This window comes from Schistocerca americana, chromosome 4 (genome assembly GCF_021461395.2).
Source record: "Schistocerca americana isolate TAMUIC-IGC-003095 chromosome 4, iqSchAmer2.1, whole genome shotgun sequence".
Lineage (NCBI taxonomy): Eukaryota > Metazoa > Arthropoda > Insecta > Orthoptera > Acrididae > Schistocerca > Schistocerca americana.
Genome location: NC_060122.1, coordinates 506,413,044 through 506,438,704, shown reverse-complemented (window position 1 = coordinate 506,438,704; position 25,661 = coordinate 506,413,044). Strand labels below are relative to the sequence as shown.

Below are 25,661 nucleotides of genomic sequence, written 5' to 3'. Positions count from 1 at the left end.
CACCTTGGTAACAAAACTGGTGTGTTTTGGACATGTGGAAAATAGGTTGGGTGCTAGATTGAGGAAGCTACGAAGAGAAATGAAAGGAAAGTTGCTGTCTGATGGAAAATCTCTGTCTGGCCGAGGCAGATTGACAGACACTGAAATAGACCTCCTTCAGAGTTATTATGGACCGGACATTAGACGAACTGCACCTCTGAATGATGTTACAGCAATGAGAAAAGCTGTATGGGCCACTTACTTTCATAAGTCGTCCACAGATGACCACCCTGTTCACGGACTTTGCCCTAAAGGAGCAGGTTATTGGTGTGGTTGTCAAAAAGCAAAAGAAAGTGGTCAAATATACCACCATAAGCATTCTCTTCCTGAGCCTGTTATGAATGAAATAAAACCAATTTTTAGAGACCTGAGTGACCCTGTTTTGCTTAGTAAATGTCTTCATGGGGCACTCATAACACAAATGAAAGTTTCAACCTTTGCATATGGTAAGGATTATCCAACAATGTTTTTGTAGGACTAAATTCATTAAAAGTTTGTATACTAGATGCAGTCATATGTTTCAATGATGGAGTGATAGGAAGGTTGAAAGTCATGAGAAATTTAGGCATAAAATGTGGCTCTAATATGGAAGATCAATTGCTCGCTTGTGAGAGACAACAGATGCATGAAGCTGTAAGATTCGCTCTTCAAGTTACCAAAGGAGCAAGAAGTGCTAAAAGGAATGCCAAGAGGAAGCTTAAAGATGAAGAAATGCTGCAGGATGAAGACTATGCTTCAGGAATGTTCTGAGGCACAGTTCAATTGGACTCGTATCTTCATTCGCAATTTCCCGCAAGTTGTATTTTTCAGAATTCAGGTGCAAATATTTCCTAAAGTTAATACAGCATTGCTCTAATTTTTTTCTGTAACATGCAATTGTCCATACTTATGTAGTAGACCTAAACTTTATTGTAGAATCAACTAAATTATAGAAAAGTATTTTTATTAGGAAAAAATTATAAAAATTAAAATGTAAGATGTGATATATTTTTGTTCTTGTAATATACATAGTAGGTGAAATTAAATAGGTCTAGTACCTCAGCCATCATGTCATGCATATCTGGTAAACATTTGGTCTCCTTCAAATGTATAACATTGGATTAAATGGTACCTCAATTTGAGGAAGAATTTTGGGGAAAAATGCTTCAATTTCTTTGTAATATGTTAATAGCCTTAAGCAGGTTCAAAAATATTCAAAATACTTCTAATTTGTTTAGAACGTGTGCTGCATTACCTGATATCAACAAAAAATCTGTGAAACATATACATTATAAACAGTGCCTAAAAGAAATCGGTGTTGATTTTTACATAATATTGAGCCGGGAAAGTACCCTGTATCGTTAAATAAATCTGCTTCATTGTGTGCTGTTTTGTTTCCCGATCTTACTTGATTTAATGCAATACTGCTGACAATAGAGATTTTAACGCTTCTGGGAAATTCTTATATTGTCAGTTATGATGTCCGGAGCTCAAACATGCGTTATGTGAGGAAACAATAAAAGCGAAAATAGGTACCTGCTAAGAACTTAGACTTTTGTCTTGAAATTGGCGTAATTCGTTACGGGCGTTGGCAAAGACACGCGCACTGTCTTTGTTGAAAGCAGCGATTTATTTGAATTTAATGCAACATTTCAAATTACTTGTTGAAGAGGTATTGATAAAATCATTGCTAAACGACCCGTAACCAGTGATCTTAATCGTTCCCCTGTTACTGATGCACTTTCCGTGAAGCTTCGAGAATGAGGAGTTGTTATCAGATTCGTCATTCGAAGAAAGTTTTCTTACGTTTCACCATACCGATGCGAGCGATGTACTAGAAACAGAGCACGAGGTTGGAGTGGATGGGGAAAGGAAATGGACCGTATTGTTTTAAAATTAAACACCGCGGTACACGCCTAAAGCGATTTTTAAGGAAATCAGGGAAAACCTTCATGTGGATGTCGCTACAGGGATTTGAAACTCGCTTTCCTGAATTGGAATCCTGCATGTTAACATCGCTCTATAATTGATCACTGGAGGATTATGATACTCCATTCGCTATGTGTTACTTAGTGTCATTAAGCACTACTAACGTTTTGTATAAATCGCGTAGGTCATACGGAAGAAAAACTCAACGCTCATTGAGACGTCGATGACAGCTACCAACGTTGAGTAACGTTTTTAGCGAGATGTTTTCGCATTAATGTAGCGGCGTCGGTACAGGCGAGGTTGACATAGTGAAAGAAAAAAGGGCTAATTAGTACCGTGTAAGAAATGTATTGTGTCGTTAGAATTTTTTATCCATGCACGGTAATGAATACTGAGTGTCTGTTAACACGAGCGTAGCTTCGCTACGTATTCGGTAAAATCACGAGCGTAAAGAGATTTTTCTGTAAGTCGTCAATTAATGCTCTCACGAAACTATATGCCTCGGTCGTTTCTACCCAAGATCTAGTTATCAACGTGGCGAATTGTCTATTGAAGTCCTCTTCAAGCCGAGCGTTGTGTTAGCGCCGGTGGATATGGAATCATAAGAGCATCTGAATCAACCACTGTCACGATAATTAAACAGCAGTTATCTTTGACTGGAAGTCAGTTAAATATTTATTAATAAACCAATACTTAAATACAATAGCATGCCAGACTATGCAGATAAGGATACAGCATATGGTTGCACTGTTTTTTCTTCTATTTCGTTTTTTTCCTACATGCCGTGCCCCAGCTACCCAGACCACCACTCTGGCAGTACCCTGGCTGTCACTTCAGCGGCCTGGACATGGCTCTTAGAACAAATTTCGAGCTGCGACGGTACAAGGAGACGCTTTTCCTGGCTAAATAGCAATGTACAATGAAATTAGAATGGCCCACTCGGTACTCTAGAAAGAAGGACGAATAACAGAGTGACTCCAGACATACTCACTGTTAAAGAAAAAAAAACTTGAACACGCGTACCATCCTCCGGAATGGTAAAGGGGAACATATAGACCTGTTTGTGCCTCAATAACATGTAAGTTCTCGTATCTGCTATGAGAGGTCCAGAAAAACTATATCGAGCTGGAAAGAAAATAAAATATTACGCAACACGATAACGCCTTTACGAACATTGAGGACGACGCCAAGGAACTGGTCTGGTTCTTAAGGCGAATAGTTCTGGCAGTCAGCCTCCGTGACCTCGTGGCTGCGTTGCTCTCTCTTGAAGGTGAGGTCGTGGGTTCGACTCTCACCTCCGACACGGACTTGGGTTTCAAACGAGGCATGACTTTGCGTTTTCTACGTAACTACTGGATCTGTGGTAACAACATGAGAATAAACAGTAGTATATATAACAGTGGGTGGTTTCCGTATTATAGCCTTTCCATCAAACATCTAGGGGTGATAAGATCACTTCATGGGGAACAAATTTCGTTACGGACAAAATGTTCGCTTGCACTTTCCTCGTCGCTAGTCGTCTTTTTATTGAATTCGCCGACCCTGGGACGACGAGGTTTGACCAAACTAGCAGGCTCTACTAACAAGGAGTGCTGCATCTGCGTATACCTTAAGAACGCCACACACCGTTGGGTGGCTTGCGGAGTATCAATGTAGATGTAGATGTAGAACTTGTGGCTGGACGCGATCGACAGCTCGGCCTACCCCCTTTCACATGAAAGAACTATACGTAACACACACTGCATACGCTCACCGCAGAATGCCAACGCCCTGCCACCTCTTACGGGTATAACCAGCAAAAGACGCTTAGCGTCACACCAGCGAACATTTTGTCTCTAACAGAAGTTGTCTCCATGACGTAATCTATCACCCCTACACGTTTGATGCAAAGACTTTGAAACACCACGTATATAATAGTGGTTTGTTTCCACACTAACATTTCAAAGCCAGTACTTTGGTAGGACACACAAACCCATTCCCATGCCAGAGGGTTACAGTAGGTGATTCTAATGGAAATGGGAGGGGGGAGGGGAGAGACCTCTTGATTACATCGTACAGAGGGTTAAAGGAACCTGCCAGCGTAGGTACCAGTCGTTCACGCTGTGCAGCCACTAGTGCTCATAAAGAAACAATTTTAATGAATCGCCTTATGGCTCCTCAGCAACGCGCAGTGTAGAAAGCCTGGTGAGTTAAAGTCTGCAATCGTCTAGGCAAAATGTATTTCGGAAGACCCAATGATTACATAACTATTACATCATGACGTTTTTGACTAAAGACTTCGAGGCAACTCTTATTCCATTTGAAAAAAACAAGTTGATAGCGGTATCTCGGCAACTGGTATAGCTATGACAAAAGACTGTAAGTCGTTTTGTGAAGACTTTCGTACTATTCTGGGCGAAAGCAGAATCATAACATGTCAGCAGCTCCGAAAATATTTGAAGCTTAGAGAACGAGAGACGGTGACACGATGGTTGAGGGAGCAGGTTAAATCCTGCTTAAACACTGCAATGAAAAACCTCAAATACTAGAGAATGGAAATAAGCGCTGATTATGTGGAATAGTTACCAAACGTAAATTAATAAATTATACAATACTTCGTAAGTTCTACCCTTTAACATTTCTTTGTAAAGCTTATACACTGCTCAAAAGAATTACAAGAACGTGACTTTGGGCTTTGCCATACTCCACTGAGCACCAATTGAGGACTGGGTATGTTACCAAATTATACCTTTATCTTTCACAAACTAAGTACACAACAAAACATAATTACATCTTCGATCGTGTACATGACAGTGTCGAAAACAAAATGAACCAAGTCATTCATCCCTTCATCTTGGGTGCTATTCGGTGGACTTGAGAGCTTCGATAACATGTGGGGCCTCCGTGAGCCATTTATCAATTCCTGACACCTGCAGAGGCCACCCTTTGGTATCCGTTCCCGCCCTTGAGAATTCTCGGAGAGCCTGTGATGGAATAGGACGACCCAAACATGTCCGTCAAGCACGTCCCAAGTACGCACCATGGGGTTTAGGTCGGGACTCTCCGCCTACCGTTCCATTACTTCAGTATCCATGCTTCCCAAGACATTCCTACTGATGCGCGCCTTATAGGGACTGGTATTAGAATTCAGGGCCACTACCGTATGCAGCAGCCACCACATGGTCCAATAAGATCTGTTCGATGTACTGCCTGGCGGTAAGACGACCATGGACAACAACAAGACTCGCATGGCTGTGAAGACTGAAGCCTCCCCACAACATCACAGAACCTTGGAAATCTGCCAATTTCCTGACAGCATTTGGCAGGTACCGCTAACCACGAGTCTCCGCACGCGAACAAGGCCATCAATTTGCGTCAGAGGATATCTGGATTCGTCTGTGAATAACACGTTTCGCATGTGGGCTTTCGGAAGTTGCCACTCGACATGAAAACAGCGGAAATGATGACGAGCTACAAGATACTGCCGTGTCAAGCGAGGTGCTCGAACAGGACGTCTGGGTCGTAAGATCTTTCCTCTGAACCTGTTCATTACAGTAGAGATTGAAAATACCGCTTAAGTTCTAAATTTCTTTATTTTCACATTACCGGTTTCGGACTGTTATAAGCCCATCTTCAGGTGTCGTAGCTACAGCTTATAACAGTCCGGAACCGGTCGTGTGAAAATAAAGAAATTTACAACTTAAGCGGTATTTTCAACCTCTGCTATAGTGCTCAGTTGCAGATGTTCTTCCAACTGGATTGTTTGCTGTTCATTACAGTCTGATCGGACACAGCGACTCCAGTGCCCCTTCTGACACCGTCTTGCAGGGCTCTGGCGGTATCCGTACGACGCCGCCACGCAGAGATGACCAGATATCGGTCTTCACCTGGGGCTGTAATGCGGCGGCAACCTCGTCCAACTACTATTGTGTACTGACTGACCTGTTTCCCTGTAAACTGTCCACAGCCTGTGAATGATCGATACATGGAGAGACATTGGCATCTGTAGCAACACGACCGAAAGTCCATCCTTTTTGGATCAAACAGACCACCCCTGCAACTTGCACAGCATTAAGATTGCGTGTGCTTGGTTGAATTCAACGTCCGCAAATGGCAACTGCCATCTGTGCACGTGACTAGAAAATGCCACCTGACACTGTAATGTATGAAACAGTCAATAGCTGGCGAATTATTTCAATTATCGCCTGCACTGTAAGCAAAGATCTCAGACCATGCTATAAGACCACAGGTAGTGCCCGTATCACAATAGACTTATCGGACGTTGGTTCACATGTTCCCGCAAATCTTTTGAATATAATATAATATGTCAACGATTTGTTGTCGAGACGTGTGTGTATTTCGTCAATAGTTGTTCAAAATATAATTTCTAAGAGCATAAGCTTCGTACAAGCTGTTGTTTGTGTACACTCAATTGTTCAAAACCAGATTTGGTTCAAAAAATGGCTCTGAGCACTATGGGACTCAACTGCTGAGGTCATTAGTCCCCTAGAACTTAGAACTAGTTAAACCTAACTAACCTAAGGACATCACAAACATCCATGCCCGAGGCAGGATTCGAACCTACGACCGTAGCGGTCTTGCGGTTCCAGACTGCAGCGCCTTTAACCGCACGGCCACTTCGGCCGGCAAAACCAGATTTCCGTGCCATAATACGTAAGACAGAGTACTTGTATTCTTGAAGGAGCCAGGTCCATATCCTAGTTTGAAAATTTTGGCAATACGTTTGTTGTGATAACTTGAGCGTCTGTCGAGATTCACATTGGAATTTGTTACTAATGAGATTGACACCTGGTGTGTATGTGCGTGTTTTTTTTTCTGTGGGCATTGTTTGCAAGACCACAGTCTCGTGTCTGGCTTTACAGCGTGGCCTTGTTCTGTTGCAGGTCTGTGGGCTGCAGCATTCATGTAGGCGACGTGGGCGTCGCCCTGTCAGCTGCCCTGGTGAGTCAAACAACGTATCCGCATTCTGCCTGTGCATCGACAAAAAGATTCTTACATTTTCCGGAATAATCGCGAATTCACAGAACAAATGGCGTTTCATACATAATGTAAGGTATGCTTCAGACGCAGAATGGAGTTGATTGCATTGCTACGAAGTCGTTTTTCATGCGAATTCCGATGTGAGTAGCTGTCCATTGAAGTTATCGACCATGACAGCGTGAATTATTCGCTCTAAGATGGAATAACTACACTACGTGCGGTCTATGACCGCTTCTCAGAGCTAGTGAAGGTCGACGTAACTTGATTGAATGATAGATTGTGATTGTTAGACTAATTACCTCATGTAATTACGTCGTCAGTCCTAAATTCTCTCTCCAGGCGCAGTCATGGCACATACCCTCCAATGGTTGCGCCGTTTTATTGTGTTCAACACGTGGTTTATTTTAACTGTCTATTGTTTCCGATCAGCTTCTGGGAATATTGGCGACAGCTGTTCGTCGCGACGAACTCGTACCGCCTGCCCATCCCCAATCCTTTGTTGTGGGTACACACAGCGTTTTCAGATAGAGATTTCGAAATTCCGCCATAGAAGGAAAAAAAAAAAAAAATTCCTGAGAATGATAGAATCCGGCAACTTTTCTCCAAACATCGCAACACTGCCTATTCCTTTAAAATTTTGTTATCAATGTGGGCAGCTTGAAAAGGTGGAACTGTGTGTTCGGAGCGATAAAATTATCGTACTTATCAAAAAATTATAGTACATAAACTGAATAATAGTCTGACCAGCAAAGTAAAAGGCCTGCTCTAGGAGCGCCACATTCGCTTTCCTATGCTTGTTTCATTGTTCCACTGATATACCATTGACGCACCACCAATATCTCCAACAAAAAGAAAGGTCATCGAATGATTTGACGATAGAGTGACATCTGTTGAATATCCAGAAAACTAAGTATGTGCGGTTTGAACTAAAATATCAGAGATGGCATTAGTAGTAAGACTGGGCCCATAAAATACTTCCCCAGTTTCCCCCTATACCGAAATTTTCTTCCTCAAAAATTCCCTCATATAATGTTTTCCCCTAATATTACGAAAAAAAATCTGAAGTTGCTGGGTACGTAAACTACTTTATCAGTACGTGCACTGCTGTTGTACTAAATGCTACACACGACCGGTGGAGGGTTAATACGTGCTCGGGTTTTCGTGGGCTCCACGCAGTTGTAAGGACTACTGACAGAAAGCACAACAAAAAAAAAAAATATGACGGCGACAGGAAATGTTTTAGTCAGCAGTCATTCAAATGGTGTTATACCGCCTTGTATCTCTTCCAGTCTTGTGATAACTTTTTTGTCTCGGTTTTTGTAAGATAATCTACAGGGTGTCAACTATTGAACTATATGGGGAAAAAACGTAAATTAGTTAGAAACTACGGCTTGCACACACTTTATTCAACACGTAAACGGCCCTACAGATATTCGGGTTTAAGTCATCACATGTTCTATATGTTTACCATCATTGGCATGATATGGCGCAGACGAATGGTGAAATTCTCTGCATGACCCGCTGAAGTGTCGGTCCATAGATGCTGTCGATGACCTCGTGAATGGCAGTTTTCAGCTCAGAGCCCAAAATGCTCCTCCAGGACATCAAACACTCTCCTGCTTCGATGCGATCGAGCTTCGACTTGCATGAACCACATCTCGTCGAAATCAGGTTGGATAATGGGGGTGAAATCATCTTCTAAAACCTTAACGTACCGTTCGGTAGTCACCGTGCCATCAAGGAATATCGCGCCGATTGTTCCTTGACTGGGCATTGCACGCCACACTGTCACTCGTTGAAGATGAAGAGACTTCTCGATCGCGAAATGCGGATTCTCAGACCCTCAAATGCTCCAGTTTTGCTTATTGATGAACCAATCCAAATGAAAGTGGGCTTCGTCGCTAAAACAAACCACATACCGCGTACTAAAATCCCCATAATGCTCCGCGGCGAACCGTGCAGTTTGAACGTCCTAACAGAAACCGTTCAGGAGTTAAGACGATTGTATTTCATATAGTTCAGTAATTATTGTCCTGTATTTTATATGTCCTAATATTTACTCCAGTAATTTTTCCCTTATACTGGCGCTTTTATCCTCGGAATAACTATCCATCGATAATTCAGTACGCATCCCGTCCATCTCTCCCCTTTGCCGACAGCAACTATTCATAGACGTTTTACCTCGCCTGTTCCCACTAGTACCTCTTCATTTCGTACTTCATCCACCTAATCACTTTTCAGCAAACTTTTGAAGCACCTTATTTTAAATAGTTGTCTCCGCCTGTCGTATCGATACTTCATAATAATCCGTTTGTAATTGTGTGACACACACAGTTTCAGAAACTTCCTTCTCGATGCCACATTAGTATTTTATATCAGCAGGCTCGTTTTCTTGAAGACTGCTTGCATCGGCTGCACCAGTATTCTACTCATGTCTTTCTTCCTTCGCCTATCCTCTTTTATCTCATTACATACACTACACAACTCTTTTTCATGACCTCTTCCGCCCTGCCCTACACATTTAGGTGTTCGTGGTTTCCCTAAAACGATTAAAGTGGGAGGGCTCATTTGGAAATACCCGGTTGATATGCTTCTTAATTCTTTATCAATAATGAACTCGTCGTCGGCTTTTACATTAAACACTGCTCTTCCTCCCTTCCTTGTATTGTGCCTTCTCCAATTTTCCGTCCACAAAAATACTATTCTGTTTCTGTTAACTCTTCATCTCTTTCATCTTTGCTATATTTATTCCCCCGAACGTCCTCCTCTTCACTTAGCTGTTATGGGGGTAATTTTAATATGAATAGCTCATCCACTTTTTATTAACTATCTGTCAGTCATTTATCTGTAATGTTACTGTAAGTCCTTTGCAGTCTTAAGCTATATCGTCATTTACTATGTATTTTACTTTTCTCGAGAACTTCTTGCTCATTTAGAAAACTAAAATAACAGTATTTTAAAGTCTTCATTTGTGTGGTCTTACTGCCCGTAGTTGCTTTATAATTATTGAAGATTTTTTAAATCCGTCTTTACAACTGCAAGAAAATACCTATTTTTGGTGATAGAAATACAAATTTTCTAGTACTTGCAAAGATGGATTTACCATTCCTTCAATAACAATACTTTAGTTGCACCGCCCATGAAGCTGTGACTGTAACCCAAAACATATGAGTTCAACTTATTTAACATTTTACCCGGAAATGCCAACGCAGCCGAAACTTCGTAGTACACATAATACAAATAAAATGAAGCTAAAAATAACAAATGCAGGAAACTAATTTCTTTCAAGGCACGGTTCAGTGCTCCCTCGCACTAGCAAATGGCTTGGCTGTGTGCTACAGTTTGTATAGAACCGGATTTCGTGGCCTTAGCTCCCATGCCCGACCCCCCACGCACTGCCCATAAAATTATATGACCGCAACCCAAAATATATGTCTTTAACGGGTCAGATACTTTACTTGAAAATGGCTACATAGCCGAAACTTCGTAGTACAAAATAAAATGGATATAAAAAACAGGCATTGCAGGAAACTAATTTCTTTAAAGGAATTAAACAACATTTTTTAAATATATAGGTATTAAATTTTGATTACGAGACCCGGTCTGAAACCTACAAACCACAGTTAACCATAAACTGTACTTCTTTGAGCGCTAATAACTTAAGCCGTCGTACGACCTCAAAATAAACGACCACCGCCACCGTAGCAGAGGCTGCTAATTGACGCTAAGTTTGTCTTCATAAACCCACTGGTAGCCAGTCGGAATCCTAGTGAAGAAAAAAATTTTTGATAATAAAGGATTTGAAACCGATTGTGATTACACGCTCATTGTAGCACTATACTGCACAGCTAATCATGAAAACTGCAACATCGGGGAAAATAGCAAATAACGAAATAACACTCTTTGGGCATATACGGCATACTAAGAACAATATACACACATCGAAAAGAGTTTTGCATCACTCCGGTTTCCAGAACTGAAGATAGACGTTGACTGTGGATATTGTATCACAGACACAGTCCCTTTGACTGTTCAGAGATGTCACTAAACCCGCCTTGAAATGTAAACAACCGTGCATGAGCAACGCCTATTACACGGAGGGGTTCGGACAACCCATCAGTTCCAGTCATTCCATCAGGAAGTAGGTACACGGCTCGTGTTGTCTGTAGTTCAACCATGCCTAGACGGTCAATACCGAAGTTAGATTATGTCCGCATTGTTACTTTGTACCAGGAAGGGCTCTCAGCGAGGGAAGTGTCCAGGCGTCTCGGAGTGAACCAAAGCGATGTTGTTCGGACATGGAGATACAAGAGATATGGGAACTGCCCATGACATGCCTCGCTCAGGCCGCCCAAGGGCTACTACAGCAGTGGATGACCGCTACCTATGGATTATGGCTCGGAGGAACCCTGACAACAACGCCGCCATGTTGAATAATGCTTTACTTGCAGCCACAGGACGTCGTGTTACGACTCAAACTGCGCGCAATAGGCTGCATGATGCGCAACTTCACTCCCCACATCCATGGCGAGGTCCATGTTTGCAACCACGACACCATATAGCGCGTTACAGATGGGCACAACAGCATGCCGAATGGACCGCTCAGGATTGGCACCACGTTCATCTTCACCGATGAGTGTCGCATATGCCTTCAAATGGTTCAAATGGCTCTGAGCACTATGGGACTCAACTGCTGAGGTCATTAGTCCCCTAGAACTTAGAACTAGTTAAACCTAACTAACCTAAGGACATCACAAACATCCATGCCCGAGGCAGGATTCGAACCTGCGACCGTAGCGGTCTTGCGGTTCCAGACTGCAGCGCCTTTAACCACACGGCCACTTCGGCCGGCCGCATATGCCTTCAACCAGACAATCGTCGGAGACGTGTTTGGGGGCAGCCCGGTCAGGCTGAACGCTTTAGACACAGTGTCCAGCGAGTGCAGCAAGGTGGAGGTTCCCTGGTGTTTTGGAGTGGTATTAGGCGGGGGCGACGTACGCCGCTGGTGGTCATGGAAGGCGCCGTAACGGCTGTACGATACGTGAATGCCATCCTCCGACCGATGGTGCAACCATATTGGCGAGGCATTCGTCTTCATGGAAGAAAATTCGCTCCCCCATCGTGCACATCTTGTGAATGACTTCCTTCAGGATAACGACATCGCTCGACTAGAGCGGCCAGCATGTTCTCCACACATGAACCCTATCGAACATGCCTGGGGCAGACTGAAAAGGGCTGTTTATGGACGACGTGACCCACCAACCACTCCGAGGGATCTACGCCGAATCGCCGTTGAGGAGTGGGACAATCTGGACCAACAGTGGCTTGCGGACAGTATGCCATGACGAATACAGGCATGCATCAATGCTAGAGGACGTGCTACTGGGTATTAGAGGTACCGGTGTGTACAACAATCTGGACGACAACCTCTGAAGGTCTCGCTGTATGGTGGAACATCATACAATTTGTGGTTTTCATAAGCAATAAAAAGGGCGGAAATAGTGTTTATGTTAGTCTCTATTCCAGGTTTCTGCGTAAGTTCCGGAACTCTCGGAACAGAGGTGATGCAAAATTCTTTTTGATGCTTGTGTGATTAAATTTGTAGTGATTTGGGGGTATGCAGGGTGCGAAGTTCAGTAGACATTGCAACACCTCTGGCAGCAACAGTGGCTCAAACTCTGGTGGCCATCACGCACATCTGTTCGTTGCAAGCCATCTTGCGGTGTGCGGCGGAGGGTATTTTATGTGCCACTGTCACTCCCCTTTCCCCTTTACTTTTCCATTCGTCAGTGGTTCGTGAGAAGGACGATTGCAAGTAAGGCTCCGTGTGGACTCGAATGTTTCTGATTTTGTCTTGATTGTTCTGCTTCATGGTACGGTTTACTGTCCCGCGTGTGTTCCTAGACGACTAAACAGATACATTGCTTCCTCCTACGTATATCTCGTGGAACTAATAAATGTCAGGAACGGTGTGGAAGGCTTCGGCATCTGACAGGTAATGCAACGTCATCACGGTATACTTAATCCATGTTATCACCGTCCACTCGACAAAGATGTGTCGCATTATTTGGGAGTGGTGCGGTGTCTGTCCGTATAGTATCACTGCGCCTTGTTGAGCAAGGTCTGGCTTCCCGGCGTCTCTTCTCCTCCTATTAGCACTTCACAAATGAGCGGTTCTTTTACGTGTTTTTGGTCATTTACTGTACAGACTATAGTCATATCTGTTAGTGAAACCAGGTTTAATCAGAATACATTGATTACTGAATCCGACTGCGCAAACGTCCAGGGCAGCCCGTAGATGAGTTATTCATTGTGAAGAACAGGTGGTTGTATTGTTCGGCAGCCGTAGTTGAGGAAATTCTGCAGGTGTTACTGTAGCAGCTCCAGCACACCTATATTCTAGCACAGTAACGCCTGCACACAGCATAGGTCTGAATATTCTGTACAGATGTGTCATGCTTTCAAGAAATCAAAGAAAATGTTTGTGACCATATGGGAAGGCGTTCTGAAACATTATCAAATTTGATGGATTGGAAACACAGCATATGTAATGAGGTGGCGATGTTACAAAAAAGCCGGCCGAAGTGGCCGTGCGGTTCTAGGCGCTGCAGTCTGGAACCGCGAGACCGCTACGGTCGCAGGTTCGAATCCTGCCTCGGGCATGGATGTGTGTGATGTCCTTAGGTTAGTTAGGTTTAACTAGTTCTAAGTTCTAGGGGACTAATGACCTCAGCAGTTGAGTCCCATAGTGCTCAGAGCCATTTCACAGCATATGTCCTCGTTACATAGCGTCACTAAACTACGTAGTGTATCGACGTTTATAGGGGTTTATAGGTATATACGTAAAAATTGCTGTATTTGAGTTTTTTCAAGCATAACTCACAAACCCAGGGAGAAACTTAAACCAAATATGGCACACATTTGCTCTCCTGCCTAGAAAAAACAACCTTCATCCACCTAAGAGTGGGTAAGCGTGGCCAGGAGGTGACATGTGAAAGTGATACAAAATAGCAATATTAATTTGGAATCCATAGTTTTGGAAGTTGCCAGGCTTATAGGTGACAACGCTGATCACATTCTCTTCCTGCCGATGTGAGAGGAGGTAGTAGTGGGTGGCGTAAGAACAATCGAAAAAGGCCAATTTTAGCGTCAGAAGTTCTAGACTAACTGGTACAATCCAGCGACATTTACGAGGCGTGCTAAAAAGTAATGTCTCCGAATTTTGTACGTGAAAACTCTTAAAGATTTTTAAATAAAACAAACATTTTTAAGAATCAACATCTTATTCTTCATATCTGCATAGTCACATTTCTCCCAATGAGAGACCAGTTTGTTGACGACATCACTGTGTGTTTGACTTTGTAGCTGGAGACACCCTCACCTCTGCTATGAACGTTAAGTACTCGAAGGTGTTATTTACGTTTTGGAAAAAGATGAAAATCGGATGGCGCCAAGTCGGGACTGATATGGAGGATGATCGATAACGGTGAATCCAAGGCGTCGGATTGTCGTAGATGTCGCATCGCTCGTGTGTAGTTTGGCACTGTCATGCTGAAGAAGAGAGTTATACATATGGATGAACTCTTCGAATTCGAAACCCGATTACAGTTCGCTGTTACTTGCGTCGTCATAGTTATTTTACACGCCGCCATGGTACACACTACAATGATTCGGAGCCTTCTAGTGGCAGAGGGCTGCAATATGTATACACGAAGAATAAAGATGTAGAATGTTAATAACGTTTGTTTTATTGCGAAAGGTTTAAGAGTTCTTACATAAAAAATTCGGTGGCATTACTTTTCAGCACACCCTTGTCATTCTATGTTTAGTGGAACAGAACTTTGAAACAGCTTAGTGAAACATGCAGAAACTTTTTTGCATGCTATTTTTCTAAGAAATCATTCGTCTTGCTATAGACAGACTCACATGTGTATGTACTGTATTTAGATTGGAGAAGCCAGGGCAAGGCAAGGGTCAGAATCAGGTGGCGGCGTTAGTTACTCCAGACATTCCATACTTACGCTGGAACATACAGTCATACACAAATCAGTTTTTGCTCGTTCAAGAATTTATTTATTCCTGCTCCCGGTGGGGAAACCAATAGTTTAGTTGAGGACTAAGTTTTGTTTTATACTAACATAATAATAAATCAGTGAAATATTTTACTTTATAATACTATAAACACTATAAAGTTAAGCTGTCAGTGACCCGAAGGTTCGTTTGGACACACGATGATTTACTGGTGATGATCCAATTGGTAATACCTCAGATTGTGAAGTCATTTATAGGAGGAACCTGGTGTTCAGCGTAGATAGCGAACGAAGGCAGAAATTGACAATTTCCACATTAGCAGTTCATTGGCAGAGGTGAAAAGAGTGATAAGTGACAGAAAAAAGAACCCTAGAGTTAATGAGCATCGAACCCAGACCTTTGAATTTATGGTCTGGTAGTTTTCTATACTACTGATACTTTTGAAAAGAAAAAAAAACTAAACTTGACGCTATAGAGACATTTGATTAATTTTTCTGTCTGATAGAACCCCGGGTAAACGGGAAAGAGCAGACACAAACTCCCCATCTCAAGATAATCGATGAATGGTCCACTGAGTCCCTCACACAAATTCTGCAACATGCTCTTTGTGTTCCTATGAGCACCAGTGTATTCTGTATCAAACCACCATTTTTTTTAATTTGAAATAACAGTGCCTTTCGCATGAAAACACCGTGACATCTTGTGGTACACTGACTTACTTCACGAATGTAGTGCGCTGCACAGCGTTCAAAGCAACAGTCGGCGCGGAAATTGTGCTACGTGATTGTGAGAGATAGTGACATGTTTGTTATTTTTTTTAATCAAATTGAGGAGGTAGTTGATAGTGAAAATAAATACACTGTGTGATCAAAAGTATCCGGACACCCCCAAAAACATACGTGCTGCCACCTAATGCCAGGTACTCCATATCAATGCGGAGGTCCACGGAACTCACGGACTTCGAACGTGGTCAGGTGATTGCGTGTTAATTGTGTCACAAGTCTGTACGCGAGATTTCCACACTCCTAAACGTCCATAGATCCACTGTTTCCGATGTGATAGTGAAGTGGAAGCGTGAAGGAAAATGTACAGCACAAAAGCGCATAGGCCGATCTCGTCTGTTGACTGACAGAGACCGCCCGACACTTGAAGAGGGTCGTAATGTGTAATAGGCGGACATCTATCCAGATCATAACACAGGAATTCCAAACTGCATCAGGATCCACTGCAAATACTATGCCAGTTAGACGGGAGGTGAAAGAAGTTGGTTTTCATGCTCGAGCGGCTGCTCATAAGCCACACATCACGCCAGTAGATGCCAAACGACTCCTCGTTTGCTGTAAGAGGCGTAAACATTGGACGATTGAACAGTGGAGAAACGTTATGTGGAGTGACTAATCACGGTACACAATGTGGCGATCCGATGGCAGGGTGTGGGTATGGCGAATGCCTGGTGAACATCTGCCAGCGTGTGTAGTGCCAACAGAAAATTCGGAGGCGGTGGTGTTATGGTGTGGTCATGTTTTTCATGGAGGGGGGGGGGGGGGGCTTGGTACTATCACAACACGGGCCTTCATTGATGTTTTAAGCACCTTCTTGCTTCCTACTGTTGAAGAACAATTCCAGGATAGCGACTCCATCTTTCAACACAATTGAGCTCATGTTCATTAAGCACGGCCTGTGGCGGAATGGTTACACGACAGTAACAACCCTGTAATGGACTGGCCTGCATAGAGTCCTGACCTGAATCCTATAGAATACCTTTGAGATGTTTTGGAACGCCGACTTCGTGGCAGGACTCACCGACCGACATCGATACCTCTCCTCAGCGCAGCACTCCGTGAGGAATGGGCTGCCATTCCCCAAGAAACCTTCCACCACCTGACGTTTTGCTTGTTGTTTAAGACTGTAATTTATTTTAAGCGTTATGAGCCCATGAAAGTTCAGAGATGTTGGATTGCGTGTAGGAAAAATGCGAAATTGCTTTCAAATGTATCACATGAAATGATGGTGTGCTGAAAATTTTACGTCCCAGTGACTCCAAAGTGAAACCACCTCCTTAAAACAATTGATTGTTTACTTTTGCCAGTATCTTTTTGTATTCGTTACTTACTACGACAGTAAAGTTTATTTTTGTGAACAATTTTAAGATATTTTTTCGTATTGTTGGGACTCACAAGATTAAGATACAAAGGGTACTTTCCGCGTGCATCCAGCATCGTTATCTTAGGGCCAGACGGCTTGTAGCTGGTGGCAGAGACTAGCGAAGTTTCTAAAACGTACTGTTAAACGTGTAGGTTAGTGATGCTAAAGATGGAATGAAAGTACTTGTAAGCGAAGCTCGTTATTATATAGTTTCGTTTCTTCAAACACTTTCTGGTTAGAAGTCCGTTAAGGTATTTGAGACAATTTATCTTTCTACAAATATTGTAATAAAAATACGAAATTACACTTCATCTGAAGATCAATGCAGTCCTGTAATATTAACTTACCGATGTGTAGTGGAGAGTAGTCATGAGAAAATAACAGCTTTGTTTTTATTTGCAGATTTCAGGTATTGGTGGTAAGGGTAATTTCGGGAAGTTGCTGAATTCGGGTGCTGACCAGGTAAAAGTTGAGAAGTTTGTGTGAACCGCCTGGCAACACAGACTGTAATGAGGTGGCGATGTTACAAAAAAGCCGGCCGAAGTGGCCGTGCGGTTAAAGGCGCTGCAGTCTGGAACCGCAAGACCGCTACGGTCGCAGGTTCGCATCCTGCCTCGGGCATGGATGTTTGTGATGTCCTTAGGTTAGTTAGGTTTAACTAGTTCTAAGTTCTAGGGGACTAATGACCTGAGCAGTTGAGTCCCATAGTGCTCAGAGCCATTTAAGTTACAAAAAAAAAAAAAAAATATCATCGTCTCGTTCCAAGATCTATTTCAGTAAAATATTGTTCTGTACTGAGTGAACGTATCATATTTATACTCTTATTTTGGCAACATAGTACTACTGTCAGTACGTGTGTAAGCATTACACTGCTACGGTTCGCTCTCAGTTGTAAGTATTGCTTTTTCAAAGTACGACAAAGACCAGGTGCGCAGCTTTGTGACCTCTCCAAGAAGAAATCCCTTTAAGAGGGCAATGCTGGAATTACTCCTTTGTTAAATTTCACTTTCGTGGGAAGGCCGTGTAGTTGCGCTCGCTTCCCTCGCGTCGTGGGAAACACTAGAGGGAGCAAAAAGCTTTTCAACTGTCTTGCAAACAGGAGTGCGGTATTCTCTCTGCGCTGACAACAGATTGCAACATTATGTACATTTCCGCCGACCAGCACAATGCTATGCGCTGATGTGACGTTTTTACTTCTGCATTTAAAATCGGATGCGTTCTTACTAGGATTTTTGATAAAATATCGATATATATCGGCGACATTTTTTTTAACCCATGTATATCTATATATCAGTATCGAAATGGCAATAATGAGTGCAGTTATTTTTATTGTATATTATATTTTTTCGCCATTTTCGATAAATGTTTGAAGTTGTTCTTTTGAAATTGTAGTAGACCATAATTTTATATTCACTGTTTGAAGGAGTCTTACTACTTTTTGGGCTTTCATCACTTCCAGTCTTTCTCTTTGACTTTGTGAAGCAAGTATAAGAGGGTACAAAAAAATCTGATTGCACTGGCGGGTGGCGGTTTTAATGGAATAACAAGATATCCGATGTGAAAAAATAGCACAACAGTTGCATTAAGAAACAATTTTTAAAGCAACTACCGTGCTGTTGCCTCACATCGGCATTCTTCAAAATCAGTTGCTGACATTGGTGAATAAAAATCTAAATGATAAGATTTGCCTTTAATCGGCGCTCAGTGCTACCAACAGTAACAGCAACGTTTAACTTCACCACGCAATTTTGACACTACGATTGCTAGGTCGCTGACATGCAAGTGGTTATCGCCAAGCGTTAACGTGCATCGTTTTCCTTACAGCGAGCATAAGCAGGCTGCTAGCTTGTTGATCCACAGAATATTTAATTATCTAATAATAAATCATTACTTAAATATACAGCTCTAAAATTGGCAGTATATATATATATATATATATATATATATATATATATATATGGCTGATAGGTCGATATCGATATTCCGTCCGTCGATATATCGGTATACCGATATTTTTTCGATATAGCGAGGGCCGATAACTATACTTTTTAAATGTCGATATATCGAAATCCCGATATTCTTAAAAAATATCAATAGTCGTAGTTCCTACATCAAGTTGTTATCCAATTAACTAATCGCAATATCCTTATCGTAGAAGACAGTGCAGCATTGGGTCAGCTAGTTGGACGCTTGCGATATCGCAACTATCGATCGCCTAGAAATAGCACAGCCAACTCTGTGTATTATAAATGTTGGTCGTGAAAAAGAAGTAACTCTGTTTCATTGAGAAAATTCTGTGAACAAACGCAAAACGTTCTTCAATACGCAGAAAATGTATCTGACTCTCGCTTACGTGAGTTATCGATGGATTTCTAGACGATGTAGTAGATTCTGTGTTCCTAATGTACTAAACAGAAAATGTTACAGCATCATCAATGCTATAAAAGTGTCACCCTGTTCTTAAAGCGAACTTTTTGAAGAGCGATAATCTTCTTTGTGCTTCAGCAGCAATTACACTAACAGGCAAAGCAAGAGATATTCGCCATGCCTTAAAAACTGTTTCACGGGGGACAGAAGTAGACAGTTTTTGCCAGTTTTGATTTCTGATATTTATATTAGGGCTGTAGCAGCATGTGGTTCAAAATGGCTCTGAGCACTATGGGACTTAACTTCTGAGGTCATCAGTCCCCTAGAACTTAGAACTACTTAAACCTAACTAACCTAATAACATCACACACATCCATGCCCGAGGCAGGATTCGAACCTGCGACCGTAGCGGTCGCGCGGTTCCAGACTGTAGCGCCTTGAACCGCTCGACCACTCCGGCCGGCAGCAACATGTGCACCGAGGAGTCAAGCAGTATATTGCTCCCTCCTACGTATATCTCGGGAAGAGACCATGAGGATAAAATCAGAGAGATTAGAGCTCACACAGGGCATACCGACAATCGTTCTTTCCACGAACAATACGAGACTGGAATAGAAGGGAGAACCGATAGAGGTACTCAAGGTACCCTCCGCCACACACCGTCAAGGTGGCTTGCGGATTGTGGATGTAGATGTAGATGCACCTGTACCCAACTTACTACCGGGAAGATTTGAACCTGTATGGGAGTGGCATGTGCATGCTTTTCTGATGGTGATCAGCTAGCTTTTTGTTTTCGTAGAGGCCATGTTAATTTTAATTTGTTTTCCTATTATTGAGTGGAATCCAATCTTCGAAATTCTGAAGGTAGCAAGGTTAAAATACAGGGAGCGAAAAGCTATTTGTAACTTGTACAGAAATCAGACGGCAGTAATAAGAGTAGAGGGGTATTAGAATGAAGCGGTAGTTGAGAAAGGAGTAGACAGGATTGTATCTCAGATGTTATTCAAGCAGTAAAGGAAACCAAAGAAAAATTTGGAGAGGGAATTAAAGTTCAGGGACGAGAAAGAAAAACTTTGAGATTTACTAATAACAATGTAATTATGTCAGAGATGCCAAAGGACTTGTATGAGCAGCTGAACGGAATTGGTAGTGCCTCGAAACAACGTTATGAGATAAATATCATCAGAAGTAATAAAGGCGGTTGGAATGTTGCCGAATGAAATCAGACTGTGTTGAGGGAAGAAGATTATGAAATAAGACAATGAAAGTAGTGTATGAGTTTTGTTATATTGACGGAAGTAGGGAGGATATAAATGTAGATTGGCAATAGAAAGTAAGCATTTCCAAGCAAAAGGGGATTTGTTAACGTAGATTCTAAACTATTGAATGTTAACAGAACTTTCTCTAAAGTACTTGCCTGAAGTGTAGACTTGTACAGAAGTGAAACGTAGACGGTTAAGTAGTTCATACTAGAAGAGAGTAGAAAATTTGAAATGTTATGCTACAGCATAGCGCTGAAAGTTAGATGCATAGTTCGTATAACAAATGATGTAGTATTGAATGTAATTGGGGGGGAACAGTAAATATATGGCTGTGGCACAACGTGACTAAAGAAGACCTCGATTGATAGTACACATCCTGATGCAGCAAGGAGTCGTCTGTTTGGTAATAGAGGCAAGTGTGGGGGTAAATGTTGCAGAGGGGTGACCAAGGCTCGAATACAGTAAGCAGATTCAAATGGATGTAGGTTGCACTGGCTATGCAAACGTGAGGACAGACTTGCCTGGAGAGCAGCATTAAATCACTCTTCGGACTGAAGACCACAACAGCAGCAGTAGCAGCAACAGTAGACTATGTATGCGACGGGGTGATGTACGCTGTCATATGAGCCCCCACTCAGGAGTCATTAACTGTTACTGCATATGATTCAAGCATGGCAAGAAATTCCTCAAGAAAACATTCGGAATCTATCAGGGACATCAGTTCCGAATGGAATGAAAGTTTAATCATTTAATACTCCTTGTGTGATAACCATCTCCATAAACTTTGATAAAAATCTGACTAGTGCTTCTCGATGATTTCCGTCAGTAGTAGTAATATAAAACACTTACGGAATAGACAAGCTTGGAGAAGTGCATTAAACAATTGATGAAATCTTCTCGTGATGTCTGCCGAGTCCTGGCGTTATGTTTCAGCGTTTCGACGAGTTTCCTATTAGGTGTGGGAAAAACCGACAATCGAACCTCCGGCGGGAGGGGCCGCGCAGTCCGTGACAGCCCCTCACCGCACAGCCGATGCTGGTATTTTAGTTCTGAATAACCGGTATTTTTCGGTATTTGTTTGGTCTCAGTTATAACAGGCGCTCTTTTCATTATTACTAAGAACTGTATGAAAAGCCGAAGTGTAAATTAGCCATAGCAGCAGTGGTAAAATATTTGGTTTTTAACACACATTTTTTGTCAAGAACGAGTAATTTTTGTTAGTAAAATCTCCATTGTTTTGAAAGATTGCATCATTGTAGAAAAAAGGAAAAGCGATCAGTGCTATTTTAATAACAATGCCTGAAAAACGAGCGACAAACACATGGCATAGGAATTGGTACAGCAGTGGTAAGACAATAATGTACCTGTTACCATAGAATGAAATATTCACTCTACAGCGGAGTGTGCGCTGATATCAAACTTCCTGGCAAATTAAAACTGTGTACCGGACCAGGACTCGAACCCGGGACCTTTGCGTTTCGCGGGCAAGTGCTCTCCTGACTCTGACTTATTAAACTGCTAGTTCAGTAATTTCCATACCTGTTAGCAACTGCTGTCTTTGGAATTGGAATTAGAACATTCTAGCTGAAGTCTGGCTGTATTTCGCCTGTCTCACACATTTTGCATGCCAGATGGATACGTTTTGTCATAGCTGGCTCTCACAAGGCTGTCAGTAGCTCTAGAGCACTTGCCCGCGAAAGGCAAAGGTCCCGAGTTCGAGTTTGGTCCGGCACACAGTTTTAATTTGCCAGGAAGTTTCATACCTGTTACCATGTTGTGCAGCCTGTTTGATGGTACGCGTGCTGTGCATTGTGGAAGAGATACCCCATCTGGTCTGTGTGGAAGTTTCTCGGTGTCGTCGTCAGACATCAGTTCTGTTACAGAATGGAACAATCCTTAGGTTGGAAGCATTTTACGAAGTGCGTTATCAGCACAGTACAATGCTCCATTTGCTTTAAAAGCTTAAATACGGGAGCAGCCACAACGGACATGGCCCGGCATATAAGAACTGCAAATTTAAAAAAATGGTTCAAATGGCTCTGAGCACTATGGGACTTAACTTCTGAAGTCATCAGTCCCCTAGAACTTAGAACTACTTCAACCTAACTAACCTCAGGACATCACACACATCCATGCCCGAGTTAGGATTCGAACCTGCGACCGTATCGGTCGCGCGGTTCCAGACTGTAGCACCTAGAACCGCTCGGCCACCCCGTCTGGCTGCAAATTTAAGATTTCATTCATAATTTACAATAAAAATAAAAAGTAGATGATCTGCTGCCTGTGTCTGCATTTACTTGCTTGTAGCCATTCAAACGGAAAAATTAACGCCAAAAAAAAAGAGTTCAACACACTTTAGTCTGACTATTCGTAATGCCGAAATAGTTGTATGATCCTCGATTATAACATGATTTTTGAGCCGAGTTTCAAGAAATTAGAATGAGTAAGAGAATAATGGTGATATTTCCTAGCGTTGAACTACTTACCAATTTCGAGAAAAAAAAGCGAACGGTGGGCGGAATAAGTTTTCTTTTCTTTGCCTTCAGTCTGTGTTCATTTTCTACGTTTATTACAGAAAGTAACAGGAATAAAAGAACTGATAATGGGTTATTTCAGAAACCAATTACTTTGAGCGGTTTTAAGGCAGGTTAAGTACGTATTGAAATAAACCAATGCAACCGAAAACCGATTGTTCCAGCAATCACCGACATCCGAATTTTCTACACGCCATTTTCAGGCAAAGTGACGAGTCCGAAACGTTGCGACAGTACGACACCACGATTCGGTTGATATCCCGAGAACAGTTCACCAATGAATGTCTCCAAGAAAGCCTGCATTTCATCATGCATTAAAGGGGCCTTCGGACTGAAGGCAACGACGATACTATACCGTTACCTAGAGATGTGGTTAATCTCAGACTCAGTTCCGTTGAAATGAAGCGTTATATCGCGACTTCGGTCGCCACAGTGTGTATAACAAGTAGGTGGCGCAGAAGAAAGTCGCTGCAGGCGTTCCAGCACGCGCGCCTCGCCGTCGAGCGGACATCCTGCGTGCTGTTAGCCGGCCGCGCGCCTACTGTCACACGCGCGTTTATTTTGCCGGCATGTGTGAAGACGGACCTAGAAACCCCCTCTGGCGCGACGGGCCGGGCGAATCAGGGACGCGTCGCGACCACGCGCTCCGCAGTCGCGGTCAGTGGCCCGGCGGCGTAATCGTCGCTCAGCTGCGCGCCCCACCGCCTCGCGGAACACGGCTCGCCGGCAGTTCGCCACTGGCCTCACTGCGGACAGCACTCCCGCCGCGTTACAGGTCGCTGTCGTGACGAATTGCGTCGATGTGTTTGGTATCGGATTAAACCTGCGCGCACTTCCAGAGTGATTATGCACTGTGGCAGTGTACGACGTCGTCAGCTTCAGTAACAGTGCGCAAGTGTGAGCAATTTCTGTGAGTAACTAACACTCGGACTAGTGCCAGTAGTTATACTCTAGGGCGCTGACAGTAAAGTGTGTATGTCTGTGCGTGTTTGTGTACATCTGTGAGCAGCGACCGCCGCGATCGGATAACTCTCGCGTGCTGCGCGCCAGTGGAAGAAGAGTTTGCCGGAAGGAAGTTGCGCGCGAAGCGCCGTGCGGAAGTTTCCTCCGCCGCGATAGAGACCGCCCAAACCTTCCAGGTCTGCACTTTTTTTTGTTTTATTCCGCGCCCCCAAACATCCGGATTCCCCGTCCGCGGGCGGAGCTATTTTCGGAAGTGTCGCTCCCGCAGCCCCGCCGTGGCAGGTTAACGACCCGTCTCGGAGAGGTAGCTGCCAGAGGAGAAGACGGAGGTCCGGCGGCGGTCACAGAGGGAGGAAGAGGCGGCGAGAGGAAGCCCCGGCGTCCAGCTGAGCGCGGCGGATCTGGTTTGTCGGGGTCCGCTCCCTTCCCGTCCCTTCCCGCGGGACCCTGCGCGTCCGTCGCCTACCTGCTAGCGGTCTGCCGCGGCGCGGCGTAGTGTGGCGCTGCAGCGGCGTGCTCGCTGCAGTCGATACACCCGCGGCCTAACGGTCGCGTGCTTGTGCTCGTGCTTGCGTGCCTCCGCGTGGTGTCGTGCGCGCCTGCGGGATGCAGAGGGGACCATGGTGGCGCGCCAAGGCCGCTGAGACATGGTCCGCCTGACCACGGGTCCCAGCGACCATCACAGCCCGTGGTACTGCGGAGACGGGTACGTACTCCTGCTGCGACCGAACTCCCGTAGTCTCATATATACCAGGTGATCAAAAAGTCAGTATAAATTTGAAAACTTAATAAACCACGGAATAATGTAGATAGAGAGGTAAAAATTGACACACATGCTTGGAATGACGTGGGGTTTTATTAGAACCAAAAATAACACCCCATATTGCTAGACGCGTGAAAGATGTCTTGCGCGCGTCGTTTGGTGATGATCGTGTGCTCAGCCGCCACTTTCGTGTTGCTTGGCCTCCTAGGTTCCCAGACCTCAGTCCGCGCGATTATTGGCCTCGGGGTTACCTGAAGTCACAAGTGTATCGTGATCGACCGACATCTCTAGGGATGGTGAAAGACAACATCTGACGCCAATGCCTCACCATAACTCCGGACATACTTTACAGTGCTGTTCACAACATTATTCCTCGACTACAGCTATTGTTGAGGAATGATGGTGGACATATTGAGCATTTCCTATAAAGAACATCATCTTCGCTTTGTCTTACTTTGTTATGCTAATTATTGCTATTCTGATCAGGTGAAGCGCCATCTGTCGGACATTTTTGGAACGTTTGTAATTTTTTTTCTTCTAATAAAACCCCATGTCATTCCAAGCATGTGTGTCAATTTGTACCTCTGTATCTACATTATTCCGTGATTTATTCAGTTTTCAATTTTATACTGACTTTTGATCACCCTGTATATGTATATGAGCGGTGCA

At 43.3% G+C, this 25,661-nt stretch overlaps 1 protein-coding gene across 1 annotated transcript in view; it reads left to right on the top strand.

Annotated features, from left to right (window-relative positions):
* Positions 1-25,661, top strand: part of LOC124612872 (WD repeat-containing protein 47) — a 692,566-nt gene that overhangs the window by 114,458 nt on the left and 552,447 nt on the right. Inside the window, exon 2 of the mRNA XM_047141309.1 lies at positions 6,831-6,888. The gene's annotated coding sequence lies outside the window, so the exon portion shown is untranslated. The remainder of the gene's footprint in view (positions 1-6,830; positions 6,889-25,661) is intronic.